Here is a 21,468-nt window from a genome sequence, read left to right as displayed (position 1 = left end):
ACATATATACCTGTGATAAACTACCACACCTAGTTACATATATACCTGTGATAAACTACCACACCTAGTTACATATATACCTGTGATAAACTACCACACCTGGTGACATATATACCTGTAATAAACTACCACACCTGGTGACATATAACCTGTGATGAACTACCACACCTGGTGACCTACAAACAGATATACCAGCTGACCTGACAGATAAACAGATACGTCACAACTCATACATAGTTAAAAGACTGTTTACAATCAAAGAAGTATTTCTCTTACATCACATCTGCATGGCATAGAAGGGAAATGCACTGTTTTACCTTCATATCAATTAGGTCTTTGAATGTTCTATCCTTTGTTCAACAGTAGAAGTATCAATATTGATCGGGGTTTACAAGCCCGCACACACAGTCTTCAGTTATGACATCACATTATAACAGGCCGACATGGTTTCCTTGCTTGTTCTGAAGTTTTTCATCTGCCCAACGATACATAGTCCCAAAAATAATATGTCCCAAACAAGATAATACATAGTCCTAAAAACAATCTGTCCCAAACAAGACAATCCATAGTCCTAAAAATAATATATCCCAGACAAGACAATCCACAGTCCCAAATATAATATATCCCAGACAAGACAATCCATAGTCCTAAAAATAATATATCCCAGACAAGACAATCCACAGTCCCAAATATAATATATCCCAGACAAGACAATCCATAGTCCTAAAAATAATATATCCCAGACAAGACAATCCACAGTCCCAAATATAATATATCCCAGACAAGCCAATCCATAGTCCTAAAAATAATATATCCCAGACAAGACAATCCATAGTCCTAAAAATAATATGTCCCAAACAAGACAATCCATAATCCCAAAAATAATATATCCCAGAAAAGACAATCCATAGCCCCAAAAATGATCTGTCCTAAACAAGACAATCCATAATCCCAAAAATAATATATCCCAGACAAGACAATCCATAGTCCCAAAAATAATATGTCCCAAACAAGACAATCCATAATCCAAAAAATAATATATCCCAGAAAAGACATTCCATAGTCCCAAAACTTATCTGTCCCAAACAAGACAATCCATAATCCCAAAAATAATATATCCCAGACAAGAAAATCCATAATCCCAAAAATAATATGTCCCAAACAAGAAAATCCATAATCCCAAAAATAATCTGTCCTAAACAAGACAATCCATAATCCCAAAACTTATCTGTCCTAAACAAGACAATCCATAATCCCAAAAATAATCTGTCCCAAACAAGAAAATCCATAATCCCAAAAATAATATATCCCAGACAAGACAATCCATAACCCCAAAAATAATATGTCCCAAACAAAAAAACCCATAACCCCAAAAATAATATATCCCAGACAAGAAAATCCATACTCCCAAAAATAATATGCCCAAAACAAGAAAACCCATAATCCCAAAAATAAACTGTCCCAAACAAGGCAATGTATTACCCCCCCAATCCACTGTCCCAACCAACACAATGTATTATCCCCAGAATGCACTGACCCAACCAAGGCAATATATTATCCCCACAATGCACTGTGCCAACCAAGGCAATGCATTATCCCCACAATGAAATGTCCCAACCAAGGCAAGGTATTATCCCCACAATGCACTGTGCCAACCAAGGCAATGGATTATCCCCACAATACACTGTCCCAACCAACACAATGTAGTATCCCACAATACACTGTCCCAACCAAGACAATGTATTATCCCCACAATGCACTGTCCCAACCAAGGCAATATATTATCCCCACAATACACTGTTCCAACAAAGGCAATGTATTATCCCCACAGTACACTGGGAAACCAAGGCAATGTATTATCCCCACAATACACTGTCCAAACTAAGGCAATATATTATCCCCACAGTACACTGTCCCAACCAAGGCAATGTATTATCCCCACAATACACTGTCTCAACCAAGGCAATGTATATTTTCTTTTTGTTATATAGCCTGGCTAGGAAGGCCACAAAGGTTCCTACAAAAAACTTCCTCTCGGGAAGACCCTTATAGTCTAGCCACACTTAGATCCTGTAGATACCACAAAGGTCTGTTTCCTATTACAACCCTTACTCAAGCATTATTGTCCCTACAAAGGTCGGCCCTATATTCCCTACAAAGGTCGGCCCTATATTCCCTACAAAGGACGGCCCTATATTCCCTACAAGGAAGGCCCTTTATTCCCTACCAAGGTCGGCCCTATATTCCCTACAAGGAAGGCCCTATATTCCCTACAAGGAAAGCCCTATATTCCCTACAAAGGTCGGCCCTTTATTCCCTACAAAGGTCGGCCCTATATTCCCTCCAAAGGTAGGCCCTATATTCCCTACAAAGGTCGGCCCTATATTCCCTCCAAAGGTCGGCCCTATATTCCCTACAAGGAAGGCCCTATATTCCCTACAAGGAAAGCCCTATATTCCCTACAAAGGTCGGCCCTTTATTCCCTACAAATGTCGGCCCTATATTCCCTACAAAGGTCGGCCCTTTATTCCCTACAAAGGTCGGACCTATATTCCCTACAAAGGTCGGCCCTCAATGGTGTACCATTACTGCTAACCTGACATGTCGACAATGTAGTGGAACCTCACGGAAGTCACAAACAAATGAGATATCAATATGTTTTAATTTGGACCAAGTTAACCTCCTGAGTCCTGCTGTTTCTCCTTTATTGAAAACGTAGCCATAAGCAATCATTTTCCATCATAGCACTACAGCTTGCCGTCTCCTTGGGAAGGCCAAATGGTAGGATCTGAGCTCTATTGATCTATAGACATGCAAGCTGACAAAGAGGCCTGCTCATACCCAGGCCGGCCCTTTATACAACCACCGGTGGCTACCGCAGACAGCAGCAACCAGCAGGGAGGAGGGCCAGGAAACAATTTACAGGGTTAAGGATCCTCAAGGATCAGCTGCAGTATTTAAATACTTTAAGGAGCCTCAGTCCAGCAATATCAGAGACTTCTCAGATCCTTGGTCCAGTGACTTAAGGTAATAGGATTGTGTCGCCATTTCTCAGTAGAATTTCTTCAAATTTTGTAGTTATATTGCTTTGAAGTAAAGAAAAATTTCTGCCACAAACAAAATATAGGTTGTCAGAATTGTAAGGATTTTAAATGGAAATCTATGTAAAAATGAGTGAATTTTCAAAAAAAAAATGAAACACGCAATGTTTTTGCAAAATAATGTCAATCAAAATGATACTGGCATAGATTAGTTTTGCATTAATGTATATCAATTTCAAAAATGCTGAAATTGTGTAAAATTAATTATCTATAAACGGTTAAAAATTGACATTTTATAATAAAACCATATACACATAGTAATTGCAGGTATGAGTTATCGTTCTTGAAAAACTTCACAGTAGTGAAATAGGTAGCCGGTTTCCTGAAGTACAGAACAACGGACGCATGCGACTCATTAATTAAAAAACGACTGAATTAATGCCTGGATTGAACACACTGTTCCGTCAATAATAAACATACAATATTCATCAGTTTGATATTAAACATTAGAATACGCAGAAATTGTGATACTGTCTCCCTACATTGGATTATCAACTAGGGATGTACTTCCTACTTCCGTTTAGCAATACACTCCTATGACCTTTACTTATCCTTAGTTCAGTTACAAATATCAGAGGCATTAAGAATCCTTGGTTCATAGTTCAGTTACAAATATCATTACCATTATCAGAGGCTTTAAGGATCCTTATTCTAGAAACAAATATCTGAGGCTCTAAGGATCCTCAGTGAGGTATTCTTAGTACAGAAATGTATATCTGAAAATTTAATTAAGGATCCTCAGTGCAAAAATAAATATTTGTGCCTTTCATAATTCTCAATCCAGTCTAACAAATATCTGAGGTCTTAGGGATGTTCAGTCCAAAAACTAATAACATCAAATGCTTCAAGGATCATCTGTCAAGAAATAGATGTCTAAAGCTTTCAGGATCCTCAGTCCTGTAAACAGTATTAGGGGTTTAAGGGTCCTCAGTCCAGAAACAGTATTAGGGGTTTAAGGGTCCTCAGTCCAGAAACAGTATTAGAGGTTTAAGGGTCCTCAGTCCAGTAACAGTATTAGGTGTTTAAGGGTCCTCAGACCAGAAACAGTATTAGGGGTGTAAGGGTCCTCAGACCAGTAACAGTATTAGGGGTTTAAGAGTCCTCAGTCCAGAAACAGTATTAGGGGTTTAAGGGTCCTCAGACCAGAAACAGCATTAGGGGTGTAAGGGTCCTCAGACCAGAAACAGTATTACGGGTTTAAGGGTCCTCAGTCCAGAAACAGTTTTAGGGGTTTAAGGGTCCTCAGTCCAGAAACAGTATTAGGGGTTTAAGGGTCCTCAGTCCAGAAACAGTATTAGGAGTTTAAGGGTCCTCAGTCCAGTAACAGTATTAGAGGTTTAAGGGTCCTCAGTCCAGTAACAGTATTAGGGGTTTAAGGGTCCTCAGTCCAGAAACAGTATTAGGAGTTTAAGGGTCCTCAGTCCAGAAACAGTATTAGAGGTTTAAGGGTCCTCAGTCCAGTAACAGTATTAGGGGTTTAAGGGTCCTCAGTCCAGTAACAGTATTAGGGGTTTAAGGGTCCTCAGTCCAGAAACAGTATTAGGAGTTTAAGGGTCCTCAGTCCAGAAACAGTATTAGAGGTTTAAGGGTCCTCAGTCCAGTAACAGTATTAGGGGTTTAAGGGTCCTCAGTCCAGAAACAGTATTAGGGGTTTAAGGGTCCTCAGTCCAGAAACAGTATTAGGGGTTTAAGGGTCCTCAGTCCAGAAACAGTATTAGGGGTTTAAGGGTCCTCAGTCCAGAAACAAATATCCTAGGCTTAAGGATCTTAAATCCGACAACAGTACAAACATTTTAAAGATCCTCAGTCTAATAGCAGTTAGTTGTAGCAATTAGGGGAAAATAGAATCTTTACATCATAATTACTTCACTGCTTGCTTATTGAAGGACCAGACAATCTAATGGTGATTGAAACTAATATTTGTATGTGTTGCTCAGACAGTAGGTTATTGCTAGGGAACATTCCAGCTTCTCACTGAATTAATATTCCACAATTAAATTCAATGAACAGAATTAACTTTTTCAAGACAACTACATTATCAGAAAAACATGAGAATTATTTGATTTTAAAAGCCAACATGTTTTGAAGTGTTTTGTACTTGAGGTAGAACCTATCAATGGAAATTATAAATGCAGAATGCTCACATCAGATTAAAATATAGTTTGTAATTACAAATTTTCTCAAAATCTCATTTTTTTTCAAAATTTAGAAGAAATAATATATATAACATTAGGTAAATTAAAACTTTGATATAGGACTTTTCATAATTCAGATTATTCCTTTTTCTCAAATAATTTATCTTATTTTTTGTAAATTGTCATAGCCTGATGGTCTAATTGTAAAACAAAATCAACACTTATAACTAAAAAAAATAACATTTATAACTTATAGGTAAAGCTAAGAAAACTTGTTCTGTAGTTTAACCCTTTCATCCCTATGGGACTTTAGTAGACTCTACCATGCACTGATCTGGATGTGTCCATTATGGTCTATAGTGGTGAAAGGGATAAGGCATGCAGCTGACATGTAGGTGACAGCTCCAAGTGATAGTTTTAGATGACAAGTAGAGAAAGTCAAGTCAATACTATCATCGCCTGAAGGATTCAAACCATTAAATACCGATGTAGAAAAAACCCACTATTTACCATTGAATGTTTCTGCATATCAACAGCAACATCTCTGAGTGAGATTTAGCTATTCATTGCAAGATCATAGTTCTGTTTAAGGCAGTATTCCCGTTTTCCCCTTTTTTAATTAGAGTTGTAGCAGAAATAGTTGCTGTTTCTTTTTCTCAATTATTTTTGAAATTGTATCAATGCAGTTTCATTTTCCTAGTGTTTTTTTTAATTAGAAGCTTTTACAGAGCCTTAAGACACATAGTCTCCGATCCACGAAAGCTGGTCTGTTTATTACACTTCAGCTTCAACCCCAGGCATATGTACGTCACTGCAGTCAACACTTACATCTAATGCATTCATCAATGTTTAATCCCCCCACCATTTTACAGTACTATCCATAAGTACTAAATTATATTTCAAACCCAACTAGGACCCAGATTTAGGTTATAATGAACTTTATACCTCTTCTTTGGCAGACATCGTAAGATCGAGTGTGGGGAAGAGATTTCAGAGTAAGAGCTACCCTCGGCAGCTGTATATGTGAAAATGTGGACATCATGTTTGGTAACTATGTTTATTGTTGACACTAATAGCAGAAAGTAACTTATCATTATACGTACTTACTCTCTAAGCCCACGTCCTCAGATTCTGTACCTAAACCCAGTATTTTACAGTCCCTGACAACTAGTTACTACAGTAAAGTAAAAGCTTGAAAAACCTGAAAACCACAATCCACAGTGAATTAAAGCCAGGTGCTTACAAGATTCATCTTTGAAATTCTAGGGGTTATACCCTGTTATGTTCTCTGCACCCCTGGAATATGTCATGGTAAAATTGAAGGCTCGGTACATGATTCAACAAGTCTAGTCTAGGCCCCGATATCATGAAACAATTTTAGGCTTAAATATTTGCTTAGCCAATCACGTTTGACGTAACTTTTCGTAGTGTTGATTGTGATTGGTTAAGTCGAAATTTGAGATTGTTTCATGATTTCTGGGCCATGTCTTTGATGAAGATCAAAAGAATCTTGTGGCAGTGTAACGATGAAATTGATCAGCTTTGAAGTCAGGGGTGGCTCTTCTGTAATTTTCAAATGACAGGTATCAGCCTAACAATTGGTCGGTTTCTTTTACCTGAAACCAACAGATTGCTAACCGCATGCCTTCAATTTTGTCATGACATGATTCCATTGGTGCAGAGAAGGTAACAGTGTGCGTGACTCTTGGAATTTTGAAGATGACAAATTCAAGCCAGTGACTAAGATAGTATGGAATATGCAAGGGACTTGAATACATTGGAACTGTAAGGCAGATGCTTTTAATGACAACATAGTCCACATTGAGAAAAAGTCACGGGAAAAGTTTGCTTGCTGGACATGTACAACTAAATAAAATGTGATTAATTCTTTTTAGAATTCAAAGAAATAAAGACAAAATTTTAAATTCTGATGCAGTAGTTGTCCAAACATAACTGGAATTCTCCTGAAGTACCAAAGGGCAATAACTCTGTAAAAAAATAATACTGGATTGATTTGGCAGATACATGTACAGATGATGGTGGTTTAACCATCCATATTCGTGGAAATCGGAGGAATCCCGAGGGACGTAAGCTGACCAGACAAATGTGTGTCTAGCAACAGATGGAAGGACAAGCTGATTCTCCTATAACCCTTGTGAAATCTAATTTGCTCTGGGTGTAAAATGCAGATAAAATTGAAGGACGTTTTCTTGAAATAAACAAGACTAGCACCTAACAAAGGCATACCATAATCAACCAAAACACTGATTAAACTAGAACTGTAAGCCAAAGGCTAAATAATACCCCTGATCCTATATAAACCAGAACTGTGCGCTAAAGGCTTACTTATGCAAAGCAATATAGTCTCCCACCAGTAATGAGTTATGGTAATCACTATTTTATTATAAAAACAAAAAAATAAAATAACAAAATAATAAAGTATTTCGCACAAAGGGGCATAACTCCGTTAAAAAGGATCTAAATCCCAAATTAAAATGCCAGTGCGCAACTACATAAGATACTGATCATTCATGCAAAGTTCCAATGAAATCCACCTGTTAGTTAAGGAGGAGTTGCACGGACAAGTATTTCGCACAAAGGGGCATAACTCCATCAAAAAGGGTCGAAATCCCAAATTAAAATGCCCGTGCACAACTACATAAGATACCGATCATTCATGCAAAATTCCAATGAAATTCACCTGTTAGGTAAGGAGGAGTTGCACGGACAGGTATTTCGTGCAACTCCTGCACGGACAGGTATTTCGCTAAAAGGGGCATAACTCCATCAAAAAGGGTTGAAATCCCAAATTCAAATGCCGGTGCACAACTACATAAGATACCGACCATTCATGCAAAGTTCCAATGAAATTCACCTGTTAGGTAAGGAGGAGTTGCACGGACAAGTATTACGCAAAAAGGGGCGTAACTCCATCAAAAAGTGTTGAAATCCCAAATTAAAATGCCCGTGCACAACTATATAAGATACCGACCATTCATGCAAAGTTTCAATGAAATTTACCTGTTAGGTAAGGAGGAGTTGCACAGACAAGTATTTTGCAAAAAGGGGCATAACTCCATCAAATAGGGTCGAAATCCCAAATTAAAATGCCGGTGCACAACAGACAGACATCCAGACAGGGTGATTCCAGTATACCCCCCCTAACTTCGTTGTGGGGGTATAAAAAAATGTTGTGTTGTGCTTTGATTATAATGTCGTATACAGGGAGATATTGATGGTTTTGTAGGGGTACTGGTCCTGTGATGGTAGCACAGGGATAAGTTTGGTGGTTTTGTAGGGGTACTGGTCCTGTGATGGTAGTACAGGGATAAGTTTGGTGGTTTTGTAGAGATACTGGTCCTGTGATGGTAGTACAGGGATAAGTTTGGTGGTTTTGTAGAGATACTGGTCCTGTGATGGTAGTACAGGGATAAGTTTGGTGGTTTTGTAGAGATACTGGTCCTGTGATGGTAGTATTGATTACTTTAGGTATCAGATAGCCTGCTATGGACTATATACAGCAACCGAGGTACCCTTCAAACTTTACTATTGTTCCTTATAAATACCTACCCCTACTTCATGGTATTACAATTGATTTTTCATCAAAACCTAGCTTTTCAATACCATACATTCCTATAGGACCACTAAAAGCTACCGGGAAATTTGATGATTTCAGAAATATTTCTGTTAACTGTCTGCTTGGGAAATGACAAAGAACAGACTATGTTCGTGTGCGATTGCATGTGATTACTGGGTGTATCTGTGTGTGCTATAGCAGGGTAGGACCAGTGACTGGGTGTATCTGTGTGTGTAATTACAGGGAAGGACGAGTGGCTGGGTGTATCTGTGTGTGTAGTTACAGGGTAGGACCAGTGACTGGGGGTATCTGTGTGTGTAATTACAGGTTAGGACCAGTGACTGGGTGTATCGGTGTGTGTAATTACAGGGTAGGACCAGTGACTGGGGGTATCTGTGTGTGTAATTACAGGTTAGGACCCTTGACTGGGTGTATCTGTGTGTGTAGTTCCAGGGTAGGACCAGTGACTGGGGGGTGGATCTGTGTGTGTAATTACAGGGTATGGCCAGTGACTGGGGGTGTATCTGTGTGTGAAGTTACAGGTTAGGACCAGTAACTGGGTGTAAATGTGTGTGTAGTTACAGGGTAGGACCGGTTACTGGGTGTATCTGTGTGTGCAGTTACAGGGTAGGACCAGTGACTGGGGGTGTATTTGTGTGTGTAGTTACAGGATAGGACCAGTTGCTGGATGTATCTGTATGTGTAGTTACAGGGTAGGACCAGTAACTGGGTGTATATGTGTGTGTAATTACAGGTTAGGACCCGTGGCTTGGTGTATCTGTGTGTGTAGTTACGGGGGAGGACCAGTTGCTGGGTGTATCTGTGTGTGCAGTTACAGGGTAGGACCAGTGACTTGGGGTGTATCTGTGTGTGTAGTTACGGGGGAGGACCAGTTGCTGGGTGTATCTGTGTATGTAGTTACAGGGTAGGACCAGTCACTGGGTGTATCTGTGTATGTAGTTATAGGTTAGGGCCAGTGACTGGGTGTATCTGTGTATGTAGTTATAGGTTAGGGCCAGTGACTGGGTGTATCTGTGTGTGTAAGTACAGGGTAGGACCAGTGACTGGGAGTATCTGTGTGTGTAGTTACAGGTTAGGACCAGTAACTGGGTGTAAATGTGTGTGTAGTTACAGGGTAGGACCAGTTGCTGTGTGTATCTGTGTATGTAGTTATAGGTTAGGACCAGTGACTGGGTGTATCTGTGTGTGTAGTTATAGGTTAGGATCAGTGACTGGGTGTATTTGTGTGTGTAGTTACAGGGTAGGACCAGTGACTGGGTGTATCTGTGTATGTAGTTACAGGGTAGGACCAGTGACTGGGTGTATTTGTATGTGTAGTTATAGGTTAGGATTAGTGACTGGGTGTATTTGTGTGTGTAGTTACAGGGTAGGACCAGTGACTGGGTGTATCTGTGTGTGTAGTTACAGGGTAGGACCAGTAACTGGGTGTATATGTGTGTGTAATTACAGGTTAGGACCCGTGACTGGGTGTATCTGTGTGTGTAATCACAGGGTAGGACCAGTGACTGGGGGTGTATCTGTGTATGTAGTTACAGGTTAGGACCCGTGACTGGGTGTATCTGTGTGTGTAATTACAGGGTAGGACCAGTGACTGGGGGTGTATCTGTGTATGTAGTTACAGGGTAGGACCAGAGACTGGGTGTATCTGTATGTGTAGCTACAGGTTAGGACCAGTAACTGGGTGTATATGTGTGTGTAGTTACAGGTTAGGACCAGTGACTGGTATATATATAAAATATATACCCATGGCAGTTGAGCCTCACTATTTGCCACTTTTACCATAATCTAAATGTCATGGGTGCATAGAATTGTATTTTTATTTTGCCGAAAAATTATAACGTTTCTGGTGTTGAGAGTACTAAATTGATCAGTCTTAAAAAAGAAGTAAGACATATCCTTTTAAAGGTCTGCAAGTTACATGAATGATGAGGGCGCGTTGTCGGTGGAAGTCGCTCTGTTTGGTGCAGTGTAATCACCGACGACTGCTATATATTGCCTCCAGAAGTACTAACTTTGGCGGTTTAATGAATTCCTAGAGGCTAACCAATTAAGATAGAACTAATTCTACAGGCAATTAATACCAGATTAATTAGGTAGTTAATGAGTAAATCCATTAAGTGGTAAAACAAGGACTCTTTTTTGCTCCAAGTATGTATGATCTGGAGTCTTGTAGGTTAATGATAGAATACAACATTAGGGTATCACAGAAATTAGGGACGAAGCAGTCCATTTATTTAAGGAGTCTGTTTATAGTGATCTCATGTACTGACAACCCAAATCCCCACAATTACACTATTTATAGTATGATCGGGGATAAAGTTTGTAAATTTTCAATCTACCTACACGATAGCTGAATTAGTTAATTCCTGTAAATCCATGGAAAAAACAAGAAACTAAGTAATTTGATCAAAAACTTGGGGGGATTGCTCGACATCTTTAATTGGGAAAAATACATTGTCCAGTGATGTGAGAGGGAAGTGTAACCTATTTCTGATCCGACAGAAATCTATTTTTGTACCCTGCTGTTTTCACTGGAAATGAACACAGTCATGCTTGGAGTGCATGTTAGAACTGTTTTAACAGTGTTCAAAACGGAAGGTTATTCCTGAAATAACCCCCCATCCCTTTAATTAAGAGATCACATTAAACTGTCAATTATAAGTACAGTATTAAAACTGAACTCATTGATTTGATTAAAAAGAATCTTAATTTAATCAATTTTCTGAACTGCTAAATTTAGAGTCAAAAACAATCCTTTATTGATTGAGCTCAAGTTTAAAAACAAGGATCACTCCATGATGTTCCGAACAAATTAAACAATGGTATTAACACTGGTTTTCATTTGACTAATACAAAACATACCAACAAAGAAACTTAAAACAACTGATCATCCCCTACAAATCAAAAACCGATATCCAATCTGACTGATACTGTATAATTACCTTAAAAAGTTTGGAATTCAGGGGTGCCATTTCCTGCATTCTTCGTTCCTGAAAAGATAAAATAAAAGTATCATTGTATCAAGTTTATGATAAATAAACGACTCTGATAATTAATTGACGTAACATTTACAGAGAAGAAACAACCTGTCTATTTTGACCACATATCTTACACCATGTGAATAAAAAGCACCTGTCCACAAAGACCAGTCCTGTCTCAATCTGTTTAAAACAATATCTTTTATTCCACTCAGATACTCTATGTTCTATTGTCACAGATCCTTTGAATAGAATATAGAGTATCGGATTGGAATAAAAGATCTGGTAACGTAGAGTATCGGAGTGAAATGTAACATCTGGTTTTAATCAAATTGGTCCTGTCTATAACGACCACCTTTTATCAAAGACCAGGCCTGTCTAATACAGATCTTCAGTCCATTAAAATCATCTCAAATAAGAACACAAGTATTGTATTTTTCACTCTGAACACACCACCTGAGTATGCTGGCTGTTTCTGACAGATTAACTGTAGAACACAGGTGTTTTCTTTATGTAGATTTTTGTGATAGTATAATTTTATTTCATATGACTGATAGAGGAGATATGTTTGTGTAATATATACACAGAAAGAAATTATCTAAAGATTTTTCCTGAAATTAATGAATCTTGATCCTTTGTAAAAACTGGCAAATATTTCTGTACGATATGTCAACCTGTACCCTGAGCTGTCACAACGTAAAACTTCCTAATTCTGGAACAAACATCTTCAAAAATTTGACTGCATGTGAATAAGGTAATCATAACCACGAATTTTAAATGAAAAAAAATTCATTTCAAATTGTCCAAAGCTTCCTCAGTGAAATGAAAGTTTCAGAATTGCCCGAAACGATACAGCAAAGATTGGAAAGTGAGTATCCTGTTCACTTACATAACCTTTAATTAAATCTAAAATTAGAAAAGAGGAAAACAGAATGAGCAGACAGAAAATCACCCGATGCCTTCTCGGCAATGAGTTATCCCAGTAAACTCGTGGCTTGTGTTAGCGGTGCTGAAGTATTGGAAGTCAGTCAGCATGTCAGCCTCTAAAATATCACCCCCACCTCTTGGTTACAGACCAACTAATGAGAATTCTGTTTCCGTATAACATGTGTCAAAAACTTGTAATTCTCCGGGACTTGCATGGATGAGATACCTACTAGGGAATAGGCCAATAGAGCAAGGATTGCTGAGCATTGAATAGGTTAGGAGCTAGAAAACTGCGATCCCTATCCTCCTGACTAACTTGGTGAGGGATCACAACTTTACTACAAGTGCACTGCCAACTATCTTGAAAGGTCTTTTCTTTTATCCCTGCCAAATTGTAAGACACCGACAATAAATGAAAATCAGTCGAACGCCAAACTTTTGGAGAGATATCTTTCCTGTTTTTACCCCCACCTCTAAGCTTCAACGACATATAGTCAAATTAAAAAGGGTTATTAGGATATTTAAAGTTTTTAGAGATATCTTTCACATTTATAAGCCCGTTTACATTATATGGTCAAATTAAGAATCGTTAGCAGAAAAAATTTGAACTTCTGGCAATAAAACTTTATGGGTGTTTCACGAAGACTGGCAGCTAATCATACAAGAGGAAAGATCAGGTGATTCTTGTGTAATATCCAATTTGGCACAGAATCCTCTGAAGAATTATTTTCTTATCTGAAGTTTTTCACCCGCTCCCAGTCACCTGAGTGAGCTAAAACATTTCACTGCCTTCCAGACAAAGGTTTGACAGGGGCAACTTCGGTCATAAAAAAAGTACAACATATGTTCGTCCTGGAGAAGTCAAAGAATACAATCAACTATACAGATTTGATAATCTCAAAAGTTCAATGCTGATGTTTTTTTCGAAGATGTCTTCTACAAGGACAGACCTTTCCAGCTGATCAATTTGAAATTGTTCGAGGCCTTTTAGAACCCTGGTAAATTGATACATATAACTAGGCCATTTTGAGGGTGTATGGTCCCTAGTGTAGCAACATACATGGTTCAAAAGACCCTTTGTCACTATGGTATTTAAGGCATATCCTAAAAAGTTTGGTACCTTTCGGAACCTTAAGTGACATGCCAAAAGTAGTCCTTCACAAATTAACTTTACACTTAATTCTATGTGTTTTTACCAATTTTAAACAAATTCTTCCGTTCTCTTAAATTAATCTGTATAGATTTTATACACTACTACCAAGTTGCATATTTTACATTTTTTGAGCCAAAACATGTCAACACAATGCCTTAATAAATTCATCTATAAGCAAGATTCTGCTGTGTTATCCCCGCTCTGTTGGAATTCACTTTTTGACAATATTTGAATCAATTTTCATTTCCTACATCCAAAGGAACGGTCATTGTTCTTGAAAGTTAAATGTTAGGGATATCCTTCTGCCATCTAAATGCAATGATTAATCAATAAACAGCTTCTTTAATTTAAATTACACAAACATTGCATATCCATGATTTTTCAATGACAAGAAACAGAAATAAATATCAAAATGAGCTGTTATTTTCTATCAGTAAAAGAGTTTTTTGTGAAAATCCGATTAGAAATGACTCAAGGAACCGTCATGGAAGAAAGATAAATACATAGAATATAGTGTAACATTAATTTGTGATTGAAAACGTATGGAACATCACAATACTGTAGATTATGGTCTGGGGCCCTGGGGAGCTATGTAGATGATTTAGAGCCATTAAAAACAGAGGTGGTTAATTAAGGGTCCTTAGATAGCTTCATTGGACCCTGAGAACCTTAACACACGGTCTGGGACATCTTGGAACCAAATGGTTTGAGGTCTTACAGATCTGCCAAGTATCGGAGCCCTGGGGGACATAATATGACATTTTCTCGCTATTGAGCCCCCAGAAAAACCACAATCTAATTCTCCACAATGTACAGTTAGTGCAAAACCGTTGCTAAGCTAACAGTTGATGAAGGACCGAACCAGAAGGTTGAAGGTACACATACCAAAGAATGCCAGCATATAAAAACTTCATTAGATACAGATAAGTAAGCTCTAGGTAACAGCATGATGTTCTCATGTATAAGAATCAAAGTTAAACGATGGCTTCAGGGCTTGGATCTCTGCATCGTTTTGACAAGTGTAAATCTCACTGTAATCCCTGTAAAATGGTGTTTTGGTACCGAGGGGCCATCAAAGACACCTTACCATACCCTGAACACCAGTTATAGTACCTCCACTATAATCCTTTACGGAATAACAGGCCTCACCTGTCCTAGGCATATCAACTTAACCACAAAAATTCAGATTTTTTTTATTTGGTATGTTTTGAAAGTAATAGAAATTTATAATCAAAATTACATTAATTAGGTTCTATATTATTACCTCAGTAAAAAATTAATAAAAGAATTGAAAATTTTACGAAATTAAAGATAATGAAATATTTTTAAGATTTACAAAAATTACAATTCAAGCTGACAATGCTTTGAAGATCAATGATCCCAGCAAATCGCTGACGCCAGACTCATCATATATAGGAATCAGCTGCCAGAACAGAAACCATAGGAAACCATAGGACACAAAGAATCCTAACAGAATAAATTCAGAATTAAGCATGTTTCTATATATAGCTAGTGCTAAACAAGTCTCTCAAATCCATGTAACTCCTGTTCAATATCTTAATGTGAATATAAATTTTCTATAAATCTTAAATTCTAATACAAAAAACATCACAAGCACTGAACTGTATTTCTCCTACAATCCTGCAGTAAATTGTATCACCTGTGTTTTTTCACCTTAAGGTAGAGCTGCCCAGTGCTTTAATGTGTCTCCAACAAAGAAGAGTTCCAATCTGGACTTACTTGCTCATTTACTACAGCAAAATTTATATACTGAAGAATTAGACTCAATATAGTTTCTTTTATCACAAAAATGTGTTGGCTCTGTTACAAGGTTTTTATCCCCCGACCACTTGATTATAAAACTGTTAACACTGTGCTAACATCGTCATATTAATTTTATTTATACTTTTCTACAACATTACTAGTATTTCAAAATATTCTGACTTAAAAAGGGCTACAATCTATATAATTGTTTCTTTGTATGATTGAAAAAGAAATAACATGAAGTTAACAGAATATAATAATTAAATCCTAAAAGTGGTAGGGCACACTATCTAACAGATCTCTGGTTTTACCTCCTTCTGGAAAATGTCACTAAGAAAGGCTCATGTACAAATGTTGCAGTAGATACACTTTATTAGAAGCATGATTTGTATATACCAGGTGCATGTTAAATAGCAAACTCGCCTTCCACCAAGGCGGCCAGGGTTTGATTCCCTGATTGGACATAAAAAGCTATTCAGTCAACTGCCTGACCACCTTTATCTTCTGCGTTACTCTTGTTTCCTCCCACATTAAACCCCCCTGGGCGCTAACTGTCAGCCCAACAGAGTGATTAATGAAAGTTGATATAACTTGTTTCATAATGGTTGTAAAACAAATTAAGTTTATATCACATGTCAAATATGCACCCATGAAGCTTGGGGAGCAGTTGGATTTACTTAAGTAACAAAATGCAACTGTCTATAGAATTAAAGGTTTCATATACTACAAGTTTTCATACCAATAGTTTAACTCCCATTACTCAATGAAAGCTACTGGTTTCCAACCAATCCTCGCAAAGCACCCAGTTCTACTATACAAAATACAGTCCATAAGTCAGTTATTCTTCCTATGTACATACATGCATATCAACAAATCCGATGATGTTATGTAGTGTTATTACGTATCGTAAACATCATATACAGCTAGGAGTATCGCCATTTCCTCACATTTTGGGGCGATATTGTTTAATAATCAGGTTATTACGCCTACATTGTATTGACCCACCAGCAGCAAAAACTCTCCTGTCACGTAGATATCATGTTTAGGTCCAATACTATCACTGGGTTAGGTAAACTTCACAGATTCTAGGGCCGTCCCAACCTTATATAACAGTAACTATACCTCTCTTTCTCAAAAGTCATTGTCATTAGAAGAACATTGTCCTGTACCTCCACTTCTCTCCAACGAACAGCTCAAACTTTCTTTTTCTTTTTTTCTCTCATAGGTTTGGTTTGTTTGTGTTTTACGTCCTATTAACAGCTATGGTCATTTAAGGACGTGGCATATTTTGGTGATGGAGGAAAGCCGGAGTTCCCAGAGAAAACCACCGACCTACCACCAGTACCTGGCGACTGCCCAACATAGGTCTCGAACCCGTGACCATGTGGTGGAGGGCTAGTGGTAGCAGAATGTCAGACGCCTTAACCACTTAGCCACCGCGGCCCCTTTTTCGAAGGAACAGTGCTTATTGTCCAAATATTATATATATACCCTATTGAACAGTGAAGACTGAGTATCTATATCTTTTTAATTTATTATATTTCATGAATATGCATAAAACAATCAACACAAAACATTTCAACAAATATTGCACGACACACTACCCCTTCGCTGCAGTACTTAACTCCCAATGCTGGTAGTGAAACCAGGATTAAAATATTTTCAAATACTGTCCTCTTTTTTGCTGCAGGCTTGTTAGCAGCTTATTGTATACCTCTGGCAGTAATCAGAAGGTAAAATAACTGTATTATCCCTCCCCCGAGTACTTTACCCTTACTGTTGGGCAGTATAGTCCTGTATTATCCATCCCCCCCGAGTACTTTACCCTTACTGTTGGGCAGTAGTCCTGTGTTATCCCTCCCCCGAGTACTTTTCCCTTACTGTTGGGCAGTAGTCCTGTATTATTCCTCCCCCGATTGTTTTACCCTTACTGTTGGGCAGTATAGTCCTGTATTATCCCTCCCCCGAGTACTTTACCCTTCCTGTTGGGCAGTAGTCCTGTATTATCCCACCCCCGAGTACTTTACCCTTACTGTCGGGCAGTAGTCCTGTGTTATCCCTCCCTGAGTACTTTACCCTTACTGTTGGGCGGTAGTCCTGTATTATGCCTCCCCGAGTACTTTACCCTTACTGTTTGGCAGTAGTCCTGTGTTATCCCTACCCCGAGTACTTTACCCTTACTGTCGGGCAGTAGTCCTGTGTTATCCCCCCCCCGAGTACTTTACCCTAACTGTTGGGCAGTAGTCCTGTATTATGCCTCCCCCGAGTACTTTACCCTTCCTGTTGGGCAGTAGTCCTGTATTATGCCTCCCCCGAGTACTTTACCCTTCCTGTTGGGCAGTAGTCCTGTATTACCCCTCCCTCGAGTACTTTACCCTTACTGTTGGACAGTAGTCCTGTGTTATTCCTCCCCCGAGTGTTTTACCCTTACTGTTGGGCGGTAGTCCTGTATTATGCCTCCCCCGAGTACTTTACCCTTCCTGTTGGGCAGTAGTCCTGTGTTTTCCCTCCCCCGAGTACTTTACCCGTACTGTTGGGCAGTATTCCTGTATTATCCCTCCCCCGAGTGTTTTACAATTAATGTTGGGCAGTAGTCCTGTGTTATCCCCCCCCCGCGCACTTTACCCTAACTTTTTGGCAGGAGTCCTGTGTTATCCCTCCCCCGAGAACTTTACCCTTACTGTTGGGCAGGAGTCCTGTGTTATCCCTCCCCCGGGTACTTTACCCTTACTGTTGGGCAGGAGTCCTGTGTTATCCCTCCCCCGGGTACTTTACCCTTACTGTTGGGCGGTAGTCCTGTGTTATCCCTCCCCCTAGTACTTTACCCTTACTGTTGGGCGGTAGTCCTGTATTATGCCTCCCCCGAGTACTTTACCCTTCCTGTTGGGCAGTAGTCCTGTATTATCCCTCCCTCGAGTACTTTACCCTTACTGTTGGGCTGTAGTCCTGTTTTATCCCTCCCCCGAGTGTTTTACCCTTACTGTTGGGCAGTAGTCCTGTGTTATCCCTCCCCCGAGTGTTTTACCCTTACTGTTGGGCAGTAGTCCTGTATTATCCCTCCCTCGAGTACTTTACCCTTACTGTTGGGCAGTAGTCCTGTATTATCCCTCCCCTGAGTATTTTACCCTTACTGTTGGGCAGTAGTCAATCAAACCTGCATCTTTTACCATAGGAGAGTTCAAGCATATTTTCACAGCTCTTTGTGGTTATAGGCCGGTGAAAGTAAGTATGGTGTATGGTAGAACGGTAACTATAAACTGTTACCTGTAAAACGAGGGAAATAGAACATTGTCCTATATTGAGTTCAGAAATTTGATATGAAACGATCGAGTCTTAATTTATTCTATTTATCACATAACATTCATAATTTGGAAAAAAAAATCAAACACAAATATGTGTGATCAGCTGACTCTATATAGGTAAAAACCAAAGTACTCCCGATTATATTGTTGTTCCACGCAGTGCAAAGTTAATATTACAGATTAAAAAAAAAGGTTTTTAATGGAATGAAAATATTAATGACAAAATAAATTCATTTAAAGTAACAGTAAATGTATCATGTGGTATATGTCAATAAAAGTAGTACCTGTAGAGTAGCAGGAATATGTTCCCACGGTTTTGACCAATCACAGCTTCTTAAGGTATTATTACACGTATTTATAACTACCATATTTAATACATGGCCATATGAAATAGTAAAATCGGTCAGTTATGTGATAAACTAATGTATTTTCCCTTAATGTAGAAAATAGAAGACAGTGTAGAAACTCTCCCATCCAACCACCCTCCCCAGTAAGTAGAAGATATAGCATTGTACCTACCCCTCCCAACCAAACACTTAAAGTAGACAGGCCATGTCTGATGATGCAGCTAAGGGTGAGTGACACCTATCGTGACCAGCCTAATGGTCATGTGACCATACTAATGATCATGTGACCACTCTAATGCTCATGGGCTTGACTCGTTACAGGATAACCCTATTATGGTATTGACCACTATTAGTGGTGGAAGGACATGAAACACTTAGATCTCACCTGGGAGACAGGTTAACACACAATCTTACCACTGGTTACTAGTTTATACATCTAGATATTGTATAGTAAAGTGGAGTTTCTGTGCTGTAGCACTTTGTTAATTCAGACTTGCTCTGTTAATTCACCCTGTGACCGCATATTTATAGACATTCAATCACTTTGGGGTAGAAAATACGAAAAAGTCATTATTCTAGATTGTTTTTTTAGAAAATAAAAGTCTGGACATTTTAGATTCTGTTCTCTCTTGCTATTCATTTGACTCATGTATATGTGAAAACACGGAGATTCAAGCATTTTGATATATATGGGACAACACAACACAATAAAATAATGTCATAATGAAAAACTGAATCATTGAAACATCTCTTCCCATCTTAAATAACATACAAGACCATCATTAGAAGCAAACATTTTACAACAATTATGAAATAAGTTTTTCCAAGTGAGATATTAATTCTTCCTGCTCGCCCGTATGGAAGCAGACAGTGATCTTTAATGTTGGAGGAAATTAAACCCAAATTCCCGGAGAAAACCCACATGGTCAGGCAGGTGACCTAATACCTTTTCACATCCAATCAGGGATGGGTGTTGTAGCCTCCCCTTAACTTTTGGATATAACTGTAGCACAGTTGCACAAAAACACTTCTGAAGCGATACTATTTCTCATAAAAGTCAAGCAGAGTATGGTTTTCTTCCCAGAGATCCAGTGGTACAGGCATCCTAAAACCACATACAAATATATAAACAAACTGTCCAAGCATTATTGTTTGCTCTGAATATACGGACACTTTGATACTTCAAATACTTCAATTTTTTTTACATGATTAGATCCATATTCAGCATGAAGCCCTTGTAAATGCAAAATAAACAAAACGCTTTCAAACTTTAAACAGCTTCAATGATCATGTTTCAATAAACTCCATAAAACAAAACAAAAATAGTACTTGTCCAGTACTTAAGGATCCCCGTACTACTATCAAAAGATGAAACTTTGCTTTCAAAACTTATTTTTCTGGCATGACTGTAGCGTTAATTAATAATATTTTAAAAGAAGAGTATACTTTGCGGGACTTTTACAAAAACATAAAGGAGATGAATTAAACAAATTATAATCAACAAACGTGTTCTGAGTGTAAAATATTCTGCGGGACCAGACTGTGATTCAAACCCTGGATGTCAGATTGTTACACCATCGCTGAAACCGATTTAGCTACCTGGACAACGGAAGTTATATCTAAACAGATGTTAAGGGGAGGTTACTGTATAAAGGAAAAATGGCGGTGCCAGTGCGACTGGGATCCTTAAGCCGTTAGTAATGGTCTGATTTCTCTATATTTCAGATTACACATTGTATAATTGTATGTATGACAAGATGTGGTATATGTTTTACTGTACACACCACACCAATACAGGCAGACCAAATATTGCTGACCTTAATGGTTATACAATGGAATATCAATGTTTTACATTCCCTCCAATCCTTACAAGCCTTTCAAAGTCCATTACCTACAAACTAGGAACATCACTAAGTAGGAAATAATGTCCATTTGAACAGTAATGACTTGGTATAGGAGAAAGGACAGAAGGCAGATTTAGAGGGGTAGGAGGGATGAGGTGGGATAGGAGAAAGGACAGAAGGCAGATTGAGAGGGGTGGGAGGCATGAGGTGGGATAGGAGAAAGGACAGAAGGCAGATTGAGAGGGGTAGGAGGGATGAGGTGGGTTACCTCAGTCTTAAATCTTCTGTACACAGGGGTGGGGGAGGATGTGGGGGAGGG

At 38.6% G+C, this 21,468-nt stretch overlaps 1 protein-coding gene across 3 annotated transcripts in view; it reads right to left on the bottom strand.

The window, feature by feature from the left end:
- Positions 1 to 21,468, bottom strand: part of LOC110449962 (alpha-mannosidase 2-like) — a 126,225-nt gene that overhangs the window by 30,077 nt on the left and 74,680 nt on the right. For all 3 annotated transcript variants that reach the window (XM_021497147.1, XM_021497148.1, XM_021497149.1), the window contains exon 3: positions 11,777 to 11,824. The gene's annotated coding sequence lies outside the window, so the exon portion shown is untranslated. The remainder of the gene's footprint in view (positions 1 to 11,776; positions 11,825 to 21,468) is intronic.

This window comes from Mizuhopecten yessoensis, unplaced genomic scaffold (assembly GCF_002113885.1).
Source record: "Mizuhopecten yessoensis strain PY_sf001 unplaced genomic scaffold, ASM211388v2 scaffold4849, whole genome shotgun sequence".
In the NCBI taxonomy this organism is placed as follows: domain Eukaryota; kingdom Metazoa; phylum Mollusca; class Bivalvia; order Pectinida; family Pectinidae; genus Mizuhopecten; species Mizuhopecten yessoensis.
This window is presented reverse-complemented; position numbering and strand designations above follow the sequence as displayed.